General features: G+C 46.4%; 1 long non-coding RNA gene across 1 annotated transcript in view; it reads right to left on the bottom strand.

Moving 5' to 3' along the window:
- The window catches only part of LOC131821193 (uncharacterized), a 139,348-nt gene extending 131,340 nt beyond the window's left edge, over positions 1–8,008 (bottom strand). Inside the window, exon 1 of the long non-coding RNA XR_009349861.1 lies at positions 7,814–8,008. This is a non-coding gene — a long non-coding RNA (uncharacterized LOC131821193). The remainder of the gene's footprint in view (positions 1–7,813) is intronic.
- Between the last annotated feature and the right edge of the window lie 5,031 nt (positions 8,009–13,039).

Below are 13,039 nucleotides of genomic sequence, written 5' to 3'. Positions count from 1 at the left end.
CCGCGCGGGAGACACGCTCTTCTGGTGCCGGGCCCAGAACCCCAGCCACGCCCCGCCGGTCCCTGCCCCAGCCTCAGTCAGGACTCCCCGAGAGGCCAGCCTCACCCCGAGGCCTTCGAGCGCCCAGGAACAAAGGACAGCGGCGGCGGCGCGGCCCGCGGGCACCCGCCGAGGGGTCAACAGTGAGGTCCCCCTCCCGCGCCCGGGGGACGGAGGGGTCCCGGGCACCGGGCCCTTCACCGCGGCCTCCTCCGACTCTGGACAGCTCCCGCGGGAGGGGCGCTCCAGGACCCGGGCCATTCCCAGGCCACGGGTACTCCAGGCCAACGCAAACACTGCAGCTCCTCCTTTCCCGTCAATCGGCCCAGAGGCCACGGTGCACACCTCACGGTCACATCCACGGCACCCTGACCACCAGGCTCTCCCGTGCCTGGGGCACTGGAGAAGCCAGAAGTACCGCAAACACGCACGCAAGCGCGCGCGCGCGCGCGCACACACACACACTCACATCTCCTCTCTCACACACACCACAAAGACGCGCGGAAACACCCTTGGGGTCTCGCAAAACGCACGCTCGCACTCCTTCCCATGACCTCACGGGCGCGCGCGTGCACACACACTCACACTCACACACACACTCGGCGTCCCCCGGAAAGAAGAGAGATCCCGGCTGGATGTCACCCTTTTCGGTCCTCGGGACGTGGACTACACGCTCCACTCCCCTGTGCAGGTGAATGAAGGACGTCTGTCTCTACTGCCCTCTGATTGCCCAAGGGCAGAAGGGTGCACCTGTCATCCAGGCGGACCTCTCTCCCTGCTCTCAGTGCAGCTTCAAGCCTTAGGGACCATTTCGGCTCTCTGCCCTGCAAACCGCAGGGGCTGCCTCTCCCCAGGAGTCTGGCCTGAGAAGCTCACCACCTCATTCTTGCCAGGACAGCAGTGGATATTCCGTCCCACCCGTGGAAAGCAACACCCCGGCCCCCTCGCAACAAATGCCTCCCCCCTTCAACACACACCACCACCATCACCACCACCACCACCGGGCTCCAGGCCTGGAGGGTCCTTCCGGTCCTTTCCCACCTGTCACTCCTACCAATCCTTTCTGAAGGACACAAACCCTGCTCACGTGGGAGACTCACGCCCAAGGGCTAAGGGCTGGGGGCCGCGCCTACACGTAAGGGGAGAAAGGACCCGCACCCGAGGGGCCCCGTTCTTTGATCTCGGAGCCCAGCGTTCGGGAAAGGGATGTCATCTCTGCAAGACATCCCCGCACGGGCCCAGAAGGACGTGCTCCGATGCCACGGGTCCAGGCCCTCAGCTTCGGGCCGCCCCGGGCGCCCACTCGAAGGAACTAGGGCGGCCGGTGGGTGCGGGAAGGCGCCGAGCGGCCGCCGCCCCACTCGGGTGGGCCCGCGGGCCCGCGCTCCACTCCTCTGATGGGAGCCTCACCCGGATCCGCCTCCAGGCCAGAGGGTCTTCCCGGACACTCTCCCCTGCCCGGCCCCGCAAGCCGGCTGCTGGCAGACAGTTCGCCCCCCCCAGCCCCCCGCGCTACCCTCGCGGCCGCAAACCCCGCCACTCCGCCGTCCAGTCCTGCCCTGCCACGCGAAACCCCAGTCTCCACTCTCCGAGGTCGGCCACCCACTCTAGGGATTCCCTCCTGGCCACAAAGTCAAGCCGACTTTTGGTGTTGGTAGTGAATCATCTTTTTAGGGCTTTGGAAGGCTCCCTGATAGTAATCTTGAAGTCTGTAGGGAGAGTTTTGTCAGGAATTATCTAGTATATATCATAGTCATATTGGGATTTATTAGTGGTTAGGGTCATTTTCATTTCCTTATTTTACTCAAGGTCTGAATTTAGTATATTTTCCTCTTTTTCAGTTTAAAAAGCCTACTTTTTAGCCAATAGTAAATGTGCATGTCCCCTTTAAATGTTGTATGTGGTCGCCTTGGGGACTTAGTCAGTGAAGTTTCTCCTTTCAGCTCAGGTCATGATCCAAGGGTCCTGGGATCCAGTGTGCATCAGACTTCCTTCTCAGCAGCTCATCTGTTTTTCTGACATTCCCCCTGCTTGCATGTGCTCTCTCTCCCTCTGCCAAATAAATAAAATCTTAAAAGAAAATATGTGTGTGTTTATATACATTTGTAAAAATTTTATCAATTAGTTTTAATACTATTTAACTGTTTAAAATCATAGAGCCAATAGTACCATTTGAAAACTTTGAAGTAGCGTGTTTATCAGTGATTACTTTTAAATATATATATATATATATATATATATATATATAAAGATTTTATTTATTTACTTGAGAGAGAGAGTGAGAGAGCATGAGAGGCGAGAAGTTCTGAGGGAGAAGGTGACTCCCCGTGTAGCTGGGATCCTGATGAAGCAGAACTAGATCCCAGATTCTGGTATCATAACCTGAGCTGAAGGCTGTTGCTTAACCAACTGAGCCACCCACAGTACCCCTAGGATTTTATTTATTTGACAGAGAGAGAGCCCAAGCAGGGGGAGAGGCAAAGGGAGACGAAGATCCCCATGGAGCATGGAACCTAGAGGCTGATGCAGAGCTGGATCCCAGGACGCTGGGATCATGACCCCAACCAAAGTAGATACTTCACCGACTGAGCATCCAGCCTCCCATGTTACCTTCTATTTAGCAGCGAATATCTCTCTTTCACTAGTCCACAAAATATAAGCACAATAGAAGTGTATTAAGGTTTGCGGATTTTTTTTAATCCCCTTTAATGTCTAGGTCATAGGTTCCGGTTAAAATCCCTCTTGTTATGTATTAATAAGGGGATCTGCATTTTTTCAGTATGAACCAATATATTCAACTCCTGCAGTCAAATCAAATTTTGTTGACCACATTACTTTTCCTTCATAATCTATTTGGTCCCCTTTTCTGTCATTCTAGTCTATTCTAAATTCCTCCTGTTTAAGAATTTACCTGGGACCTCTAGCATGTGGTCTACATTGTCTTTCTTCATCATATCCTGTTGTTAATTTTGGTGAAAATGACATACTGAGAACATCTTGCTCAGAACTGGTAGGGACCATGAGTTCATTTCCAACAGGAACTTGTTGCTAATTTAATAAATAAGTTCATAGCACTTGTCCCTACTTTATATTAACTTTCAAAATTTTTAGTCCTCAAAGTGTATAAATAGAGATTTAGTTTTCAGTCCACCTCCAATGAAGTGTTAAAAATGTAGTGACATTTTAACTGTGCAAGAATGAATATTATAATCTTCCAAACCAAAAGCCAACTGACAGATTGGGAGAAGCTATTTGTAAATGATACATCAGATAAAGGGCTAGTATCCAAAAATCTATAAAGAACTTATCAAATTCAACATCCAAAGAACAAATAATCCAATCAAGAAAGGTATAGAAGACATGAACAGATATTTCTCCAAAGACATCCAAATGGCCAACAGATACATGCAAAAAAGCTCAACATCACTTGGTCTCATGGAAACACAAATCAAAACCACAATGAGATACCACCTCACACCATTCAGAATGGCTAAAATTAACAGATCAGGAAATGACTGATGCTGGCAAGGATGCGGAGAAAGGGGAACCCTCCTACACTGTTGGTGGAAATGCAAGCTGGTGCAACCACTCTGGTATGGAGGTACCTCAAAAAGTTGAAAATAGAGCTACCCTATAGCCCAGCAGTCACACTACTAGTTATTTACCCCAAAGATACAAATGTAGTGAGTGATCCAAAGGGGCACTTGCACACCGATGTTTATAGGAGCAATGTCCAAGAACAGCCAAACTATGGAAAGAGCCTAGATGTCCATCGACAGATGGAGGGATATACAATGCAATATTACACAGCCATAAAAAAAAAAAAATCTTGCCATCTGCATGACATAGATGGAACTAGAGGGTACTATGCTAAGCGAAATAATCAGAAAAATGTCATTATCATATGATCTCACTGATACGTGGAATTTAAGAAACAAGGCAGAGGATCTTAGGGGAAGAGAGAAACAACATGAAGTCCGACAGGGAGGCAAACCAGAAGAGACTTTTAATTACAGGAAACAAACTAAGGGTTGCTGGGTGGGAGGGGGGTAGAGGGATGGGGTAACTGGGCTATGGACATTGGGGAAGGTATATGTAATAATGAGCACTGGTATTTTATAAGACTGATGAATCACAGCCCTGTACGCCTAAAACAAATAAATACAAGTAATACATTTTATATTTTAGTTGAAATTAAATAAAATTTTAAAAATAGAATATTATAAGCCCAAACATTTGAAAGACATTAATATATAACTTTTTAAAAATTTTTTGTTTATTTATTTGACAGAGATCACAAGTAGGCAGAGAGGCGGGGGATGGGGGGACAGGCTCCCTGCTGAACAGAAAGCCCATTGCGGGGCTGGATCCCAGGACCCTGAGATCTGACCTAAGCCGAAGAGAGATGCTTAATCCACTGAGCCATCCAGGTGCCCTAATTTATAACTGCCCCCCCACAACTTTACCCAACCAGTGCTAAGAAATCTGATCCTCAGAGGGGTATGCTTCAAAAGTTTTAGCCTTTTGAAGGGTTAATTATATTATGGAGAATATACCATTCCCTGATATTGAGAAAGTTAACAACTATCTTGGTTACCAAAGGTTTACTGATTTGTAAAAGCCAATTCCATGAATAAATGGCTAGTTAAAAATAAAGTAGAAAGGACTTTAACATACCAATAATCAAAGATTACATGCTTAGGCATAAACTAAAAGTTACATGAAAATCTACTCAAGGGTAACCTTAAAATTCCTGAATGATGGAATTTCTTACTCTTCTTTTTAAGAAGAGTAAAGTTGTACCATATTTTTGAATAAGGAGACTTTACCTGATGAACATTTCAATTTTTCATCAGTAAACTCATCAATCTATTCTTCTTTTAAAAGAGATTATTTATTTATTTGACTGAGAGAGAGAGAAAAAACAAGCAGGGGAAGAGGCAGAGGGAGAGGGAGAAGCAGGCTCCCTGCTTGAGCCTGATGCTGGGTTCATCCCAGGACCCTGGGATCAGGACCTTAGCCAAAGGCTTAATGGACTGAGTTACCCAGGCACCAGTCATCAATCTATTCTAATGCTAAGAAAAATACAAAAGACTTTTTAATGTTTCGTTGTTTGTTTTCATTGTTTGTAAGGGAAAATACAACAGGCAAGAATATTTTGGAGAGTTATGACAATTGACAGTCATGTCAATTTTGAGAACTGGTCTTGCCACATGTGAGACTATATAGTAGAACACAAAATCCACGAAGAGACCTGAAGTCACACAAAAATTTAGAATAGAAGGCAGGGGGCGCCTGGGTGGCTCAGTGAGTTAAGCCACTGCCTTCATGCTCAGGTCATGATCCCAGTGTCCTGGGATGGAGTTCCACATTGGGCTCCTTACTCATCGGGGAGCCTGCTTCTCTCTCTGCCTCTCCCTACCACTTCACCTGCTTGTGCACTCTCTCTCTCTCTGACAAAAAAATAAATAAAATCTTAAAAAAAAAAAGATATTTAGAATAGAAGGCAGCCTCCCAAATCAGTAAGAGTGGTGTGCCTTGGGATAAAAGGGTAGCCATCTACAACAGGCTGTTGGTTTCACAAGGCTCACGATAAACCAGGATAAACTCTACATGGAACTCCAGAAGTCCTAGAGGAAATAATGTGCACCTTCCCTTATAACCCTGGAGCAGGAAAAGACTTTGGTACCTTTGACTTAGAAGTCCATTGAAAGGGGCACCTTGGTGGCTCAGTGGGTTAAACCTCTGCCTTCAGCTCAGATCATGATCTCAGGGTCCTGGGACCGAGCTCCACATGGGCTCTCTGCTCAGTGGGGAGACTGCTTCCCCCTCTCTCTCTGCTTGCCTCTCTGCCTACTTGTGATCTCTCTGTTAAATAAATAAATAAATAAATATTTTTTTAAAAAGTTCATTGAAAAAAATGGGTAAATGTGAATACACAATGTTAAAGAAAAACCACAATCAAAATTAGAAAAGCAAGGGCGCCTGAGTGGCTCAGTCGTTAAGCATCTGCCTTTGGTTCCGGTCATGATTCCAGACTCCTGGGATGGAGCCCCACATGGGGATCCCTGCTTAGTGGGAAGCCTTCTTCTCCCTCTCCTACTCCCCCTGCTTGTGTTCTCTCTCTCTCTCTCTCTCTTGCTGTCTCTCTGTCAAATAAATAAAATCTTAAAAAATTAGAAAAGCTGTGCGAGTAGTCTTCTTCTTTTTTTTTTTTTTTAAATATTTTATTTGTTTATTTGACAGCTAGAGAGAGAGCACAAGTAAGCAGAGTGGCAGGGAGAGGGGCAGAGAGAGAAGCAGGCTCTCTGCTGAGAGCCTGACGCGGGGCTCGATCCCAGGACCCCAGAATCATGACCCGAGCCGAGCCGAAGGCAGCCTCTTAACCAACTGAGCCACCCGGGCGCCCCAGTAGTCTTCTTAATATACAGCATGAACTTCTATCATTTAAGAGGAAGATTAACAACTAGCAAACAGGAAATGACATTAACAGTTCTCAAAAACAAACAAGACTGTTAAATTTACAAAATAATTCTTCAGGCACTCCTATAAGGGCAACAGAAACAGAAAATACACTTCTGTATAATTTCTTCCATATTATTAGTTCCCAACTAAGACCTGCCCATCTGAGGGGACTAGTATTTAATTACCTGCCATTTCCAGATCTCCCCTGGGTCTGCATTGTTTCAAAGGGCCCCAAAGTCCCCTTTACCCATGAAATGGTCAGAGTGCCCCTTGTAGACAAAATGCTGCCCTTTGTATGAAAATCCCTGATTTATCTCAATTGCCTTCCCTTGTCATCCCAATTTCTCTGCAGAAGTAATTCGAATTTTTCAATTTTGGAAATAAGGCCAATCCTCAGCCGCACTATCAGCAACAAGCAAACAGTGTGTGCCCACCAACCCCTGCCCCAGCCTTATCGGTGGGGTCTAAAAGTAACTACGTGAATTGTTTTCCTTTTGGCCTTTTAAAATCCACCTGTGATTTGTTTACCTCACTCATAGTTTCTATTACCATTACCTTTTATTATCTTTACTAACCTGACACTATTTCTTTCATTAATAGACGGCATCTTCCTTTAGGATAACCCCCATTTCACAAAACTGTAACTCGATTAAAACAGTAAACTACCAGCGTTTCCATCACTTGGGGAGAGTCCCTGCAGATTTGGGGGCGTTTTTCTTCCACGTGGCTAAATGCACACGTGGAAATGGAGCTATAGTTTTGTTTGTTGTTTTAGGTCAAAAATTCATTCAAGGAAATACTACTTCTCTCGGGGTACATTCGGAGGAGCCCTCCATCCAAACCAACCAAGCGGAACCTCCTGCGGCCACGCAGATGGGGAGGAAGGGCAGGGGAGAGAGGGGAAGGAGGAACCCTGGAATCCGCGGGCCCACCCGCAGCCACAGGGAGACGCTCCCGGGCCCACCCGCCGGCCGCGGAGGCCCCAGCGGCGCTGCGACGACGCTCGCCCTCCTCCCTGCGCCCGGGCACAGAACTGAGGCGGCGGTACCATCCCGGCGCTCACGCACGACCAGCCTCGCCCCAAAGCCGCACCCCGGCCCGCCTCGGCCACCCGCCCCTGCCCTTCCAAGCCGCCTGGGCTGCCTGCCACCGCCGGCCCAGGTCGCACAACGGGCATGGGCTGCCTACACGCTGGGGGACAAGGAAGGTCCTCGGGCCCGGAAGGGCCACCCAAACCCGGCCCCCAGCCCCCAGCCCCGGGTCCCCTCCCGGCCGAGAAAGGAAAGAAGACAAAGGCCAAGGGGCCCACCTGGCGGAGGCAGCACGCCGTCAGCAAAGACCCAGTTGTACCCCGTACGGCAGTCTTGGGGTACCTCGGGGCCACCGTCGCATCTCTAGTCCCGAATAGGAAGCCACTACTTGCACTCAAACTTGAGCGTCGCTTCATTGTTCCTGGGAGCAGGTGAGAGTTGAGATACTCGGGCAGCGCCGGGAGCCAGAGATATCCAGCGTCCACCCTGCCAGCCCCGCCCAGCGGCGAGGTGGGGCGTCTTCCGCAGGTGCGGCGCACTAGAGGGGGCGGGCAGAGGCGCGCGTGAGAAAGTCGGAGGGGAGACCCGCCTAATGCCATTTGCAAAGGAGATCCGATTTTGACCCCTTGCAGGGTCCCTGCCAGCTAGAAAGTAAGTAAATGAGGAATGTGCTAGTACAAAGAACGAGGAATTTACCGTTCAGCAGTCGCAAAACTGCTTAGAGGGAAAAGAAATTTAAATAAATACACTTCCAGACGATGTTACAAGTTTGCATCATTCATCTCCTTAGGTGAGAGTCGGGATCCGAAAAGCTGGCACTCCTTCCGCCTCGTCATCTCCCTCCCGCCCTTTGCCAAGGACCTGCTAGGGAGCCAGCACTTCTTACGTGGGTAGGGGCTGCTGCAGGTGGTGTCCACACGGCCTAGGTGGATGGGGATGTGCTGGGTCTGAAGGAATCACAGCGACTGGCAGGTTTCTTCTGCCTGACCGATGCCTTGGTTCATTCCTTCCTAAGTATTGAAGGGGAAACAGGTGACTCTTGCAAAAGAATGCTCCCTTAATGGGGACGCGTGTAGATGACTAGCAGAAAAGGAACCTAACAGGTGATGCTGCCCCTCAGAGATGAGGGCTGTTACTTTGGTGTGTGAATCCTCCAGCAGGCAGTTCCCTAAGGACAGAGGGAGGCCAGGATGCGAGAGAGGAGATGCATATAAAAAATCTTTAAAACAGTCATGTAAGGAGCTCCCTATGCCCATGGGTAAGCTCAGCTATTGGGGTAATAAACAACGGACTGTGAAAACATGTGTTGGCTCTTTTTTTCATTGACAAATGCAATCCTTTCTCCATTACTTTTTTTTTTTTTTTTTTTTTTAAGATAACATCGTCATGACTACACTTTTGTTTCAAGGGAGATCTGAAGTCACCCATGCTCACACCTGCATTGCCCCCTCAAGACCACCTGCTGTCTGGCTGCTCCCAGCCTGGCTCAAGCTCACTCACAGCCCATTTTTCTCACCCATTCCCTAGTTGTTTGAGCGGGGTGGGGGGGGAGGAATACAAAGAGGACCCTGAGGGGTTTCGTCCTGGTCTGGCAGCTGCCTTTTTGCATTTCAGGTCAACACAGGAAATCTCAGAGAACCCTGCTGCTTTCCACTCCCAGGGGGTGGAGAGAGGGGTTAATGCTCTGCCACAACTTTCCCACCAGGTAGGGTGAAAGAGCTTCCCCCTCCTCCCTCTCCCCGTCACCCCACCCCCCTACCCCCCAACATGCCCACCCGGCCTCCCCAGGCGAATCCCTAGGCTCTGGATCTCACCTGCCCCTCTGGATTCCTCCCTGGGTTTCCTGTCCTTCACTTTAGGGAGTAGGAGTCATTTCCTCAGGCAGACATGCAAATCAAAGCCTTTCCTTCTGTCTCCATTTCCTGGACAGACACAAATTCAGTAACTACTTACCACTCATTGTACCAGGAGACGGAGATCTAGATGGCTTTGCCTTCCTGAACCCGGGTTGTGCAGGACGGGTTCATACCCACAGGGCTCTCATGCTGCAAATCCATTGCAAATGGTCCTCGCAAATGACCAAAAAGCACAGGAAAAAGATTCTCAACATCATTAGAGAAATCAAAATCACAAGAGAGACCACTTCATACCCAGCAGGACAGATATAATGAAAAAAATGGAAAATACCATGTGTGATAAGGATGTGGAGAAACTGGAACCCTCATACACTGCTGGTAAGAATTTAAAATTGTATAGAGACTGGAAAGCACTTCCAACAAAAGTTACACTTAGAGTGAACACATGATCAGCAATTCCACTCCTGGGTATATTTAACAGAGAACTAAAAACAAATATTCAAACAAAAACTTGTACATGACTGTTTATGGCAGCATTTTTCATAAAACCAAAAGGGGGAAACAGCCCAAATGTCCATCAACTGATGAATGTTTAAACAAAATGTGCTATACCCATACCATGGATTTTTTTAAAGATTTTTTTATTAACTTATTTTGGGAGGTAGAGAGAGGAGCAGAGGGAAAGGGAGAAGCAGGGTCCCTGATGAGGGGCTCGTTCCCAGGACCCTGAGATCATGACCTGAGCCGAAGGCAGATGCTCAACCTACTGAGCCACCCAGGCACCCCCATACCATAGATTTTTATTTAGCCATAACATGAAATGAAGTACTGATACTAGATAAAACAGGGATGAACCTTGAAAACATTATGATACATGAAAAAAAACACCAAAGAACCCACATTATAAGATCTCATTCATTAGAACAGGCAAATCTGTAGAGATAGAAAGTCATCACTGCCAAGGGCTAACGGGAAGGAGATGTTGGGAGAAAAACTTTTCCTCTACCATTTTAGTTCAGTGACTGCGGCCTGCAAATTAATTACCAGTAAATTAACAAAAGAAGAGTTTACTGGGCGCCTGGGTGGTTCAGTGGGTTAGGCCGCTGCCTTCGGCTCAGGTCATGATCTCAGGGTCCTGGGATCGAGTCCCGCATCGGGCTCTCTGCTCAGCAGGGAGCCTGCTTCCCTCTCTCTCTCTCTGCCTGCCTCTCCATCTACTTGTGATTTCTCTCTGTCAAATAAATAAATAAAATCTTTAAAAAAAAAAAAAAAGAGTCTTTAAAAAAAAAAAAAAAAGAAGAGTTTACTATGCTGGAGCTTTTAAATGAAGAGGTTCCCTAAAGAGCTTGAGATAGGGGTTTATATACCAACTTCACAAGAGTGCACTTCAAAGGATAGAACGTTCTTATGAGGTTTGCTTATGCAATCTTTCAAAATATTCTAAGTCTCAAGATCAGGCCTCCCTGCTTAGAGACTCCATCCGCTGAATGGGGGTGGGTACGTTGTGGCAGCCCTCTCTTATAAAACTCTGCTGGAGCACCTGGATACCTCAGTTGGTTGAGTACCTGCCTTTGGCTCAGATCATGATCTCGGGGTCCTAGTGATGAAGTTCTAGAACCTAGGTGAGGTTTGGTGGGCTGAGGTCCGGAGCCGATGACCAAGAAAGAATTCTTGAGACATCTTTGGTGCAAAATGGTGGTTTATTAAAGCACGGGGACAGGACCCGTGGGCAGGAAGAGCTGCTGCTGCCCCGGGTTGTGAGGGGTGGTTGGTTATATACACAGGAGTTGGGTAGGTGAGGACAAAGGGGTGTTCAGAAGGGCTATTGGGGCAAAGAATACTATCAGGATATTGAAGGCTTAGTTGCTATCAAGTAAAGACAATTGAGAGTCTCCTGGTGGAATGTTACATTCCTGCTAGGATTGAGCCCCACATCAGGTTCTCTGCTCAGCAGGAAGTCTGCTTCTCCCTCTCCCTCTGTGCTCTCTCCCTCTCTCTCTCAAATATATGAATATAAAACTAAAAAACCAAAAACACTGTTTTAGCCAGATATAAGGAATTCAGACAAAGCTTCTGTCACACTTGTTATCTCAGGTGTTTTTACTTTGAAGCTATCTTCACAATAATAATACACAATTCAGGTGGGTTATCAGTCCCATCAAGAGAATGGGGAATGACTAATAATAAGTATGGACTTTCTTTTTGGGGTGATGAAAATGTCCTAAAATTTATTATGATGATTGCTGCACAATTTTCTTTGTATTCTAAAAATACAGTGACTGGTGTACTTTAATGTGTTGAGTTACATGTTACTCGAATGGCGTTATCAATAAAAAAAATGTAAACCAGCACATCAATTCAATAAAATTTAGGTAAAACATTTTTAGAAAATTGTACAGTATGAGTGAATCAAGGTAAGAATACCGCAATCCACTGATCGTTGTTTACATCACCAAAAACGTGAGCAACAGATGTCAAGTACGTTCTGATATAATATAATCAGAGTATAAAGTGTCGACAATAAAATGTTCTGGCTAAAGTAATTGAGCCTAAGTGTAACCAAGTTCATAGATGTCACTTCAGGAAATTCTGTTTCTCATGGCACATGGCCAGCACGAGGATACATACAGAGAAATCTAGAATGTCAGTAATTCTACAGGACAAATAATTCAGTCTTTTCATCAAAGTTGTGGCAAGAAAAAAAATGGGGTGAGCATGATTATCAATGAAAAGAAGATTATGTCATATTTCAGCCAATGCTATCTATGATCCTCATCCTCGTTTGCATCCCAGTAAGAATAAATCAAATTTAAAAGACACATTCAAGGGGCGCCTGGCTGGCTCAGTGAGTTAAAGCCTCTGCCTTAGGATCCAGTCATGATCCCAGGGTCCTGGGACAGAGCCCCGCATTGCATTGCATTGCATTGCTCATCAGGCTCTCTGCTCAGCAGGGAGCCTGCTTCCTCCTCTCTCTCTGCCTGCTTCTCTGTCTACTTGTGATCTCTGTCAAATAAATAAATAAAATCCTAAAAAAAAAAAAAGACACATTCAAGTCCAATAGGTTCATTACTCATAGATGTTTTCATGTGGTATCAGGGAATAATTGTAATTTTTGTTAGATGTAATGATCATATTTTGATTATTTTTTAAAGCCCTATTTGTTAGAGTTTATGGTACAGTAGAGTACATGGAGGAAATACCTTCCTTGAATTTATGCATTAGGATATATGATATCTCAATATGCTTTGAAATATGCAAGCAAAAAATTAAATAAATGAAACATAATTGGCAAAATATTGGTCCTTGTTGAAGCTCGTTGGTACATAGAATATTTGTTATATTTTTATATCTGCTTTGTTTAAATGATCTATTTTTTAAAAGATTTTTTTTATTTATTTGAGAGAGAGGACACTTGCAAGGGCAGGGGAGGGGGCAAGGAGAGAGGGAGAAGCAGGCTTCCCGCCAAGCAGGGAGCCCCACATCAGGCTCTCGGGATCATGACCCAAGCTGAAGGCAGATAGTTAAACGACTGAGCCACCCAGATGCCCCGAATGTTCCATGTTAAAGAACTAAAAAGATATACAAAAACAATTATGCCAACCAAGACTGATAAAATAGTCATATTTTGAGTATGTTATTGAGGTATAT

Source organism: Mustela lutreola, chromosome X (assembly GCF_030435805.1).
Source record: "Mustela lutreola isolate mMusLut2 chromosome X, mMusLut2.pri, whole genome shotgun sequence".
Taxonomy (NCBI): Eukaryota; Metazoa; Chordata; class Mammalia; order Carnivora; family Mustelidae; genus Mustela; species Mustela lutreola.
This window is presented reverse-complemented; position numbering and strand designations above follow the sequence as displayed.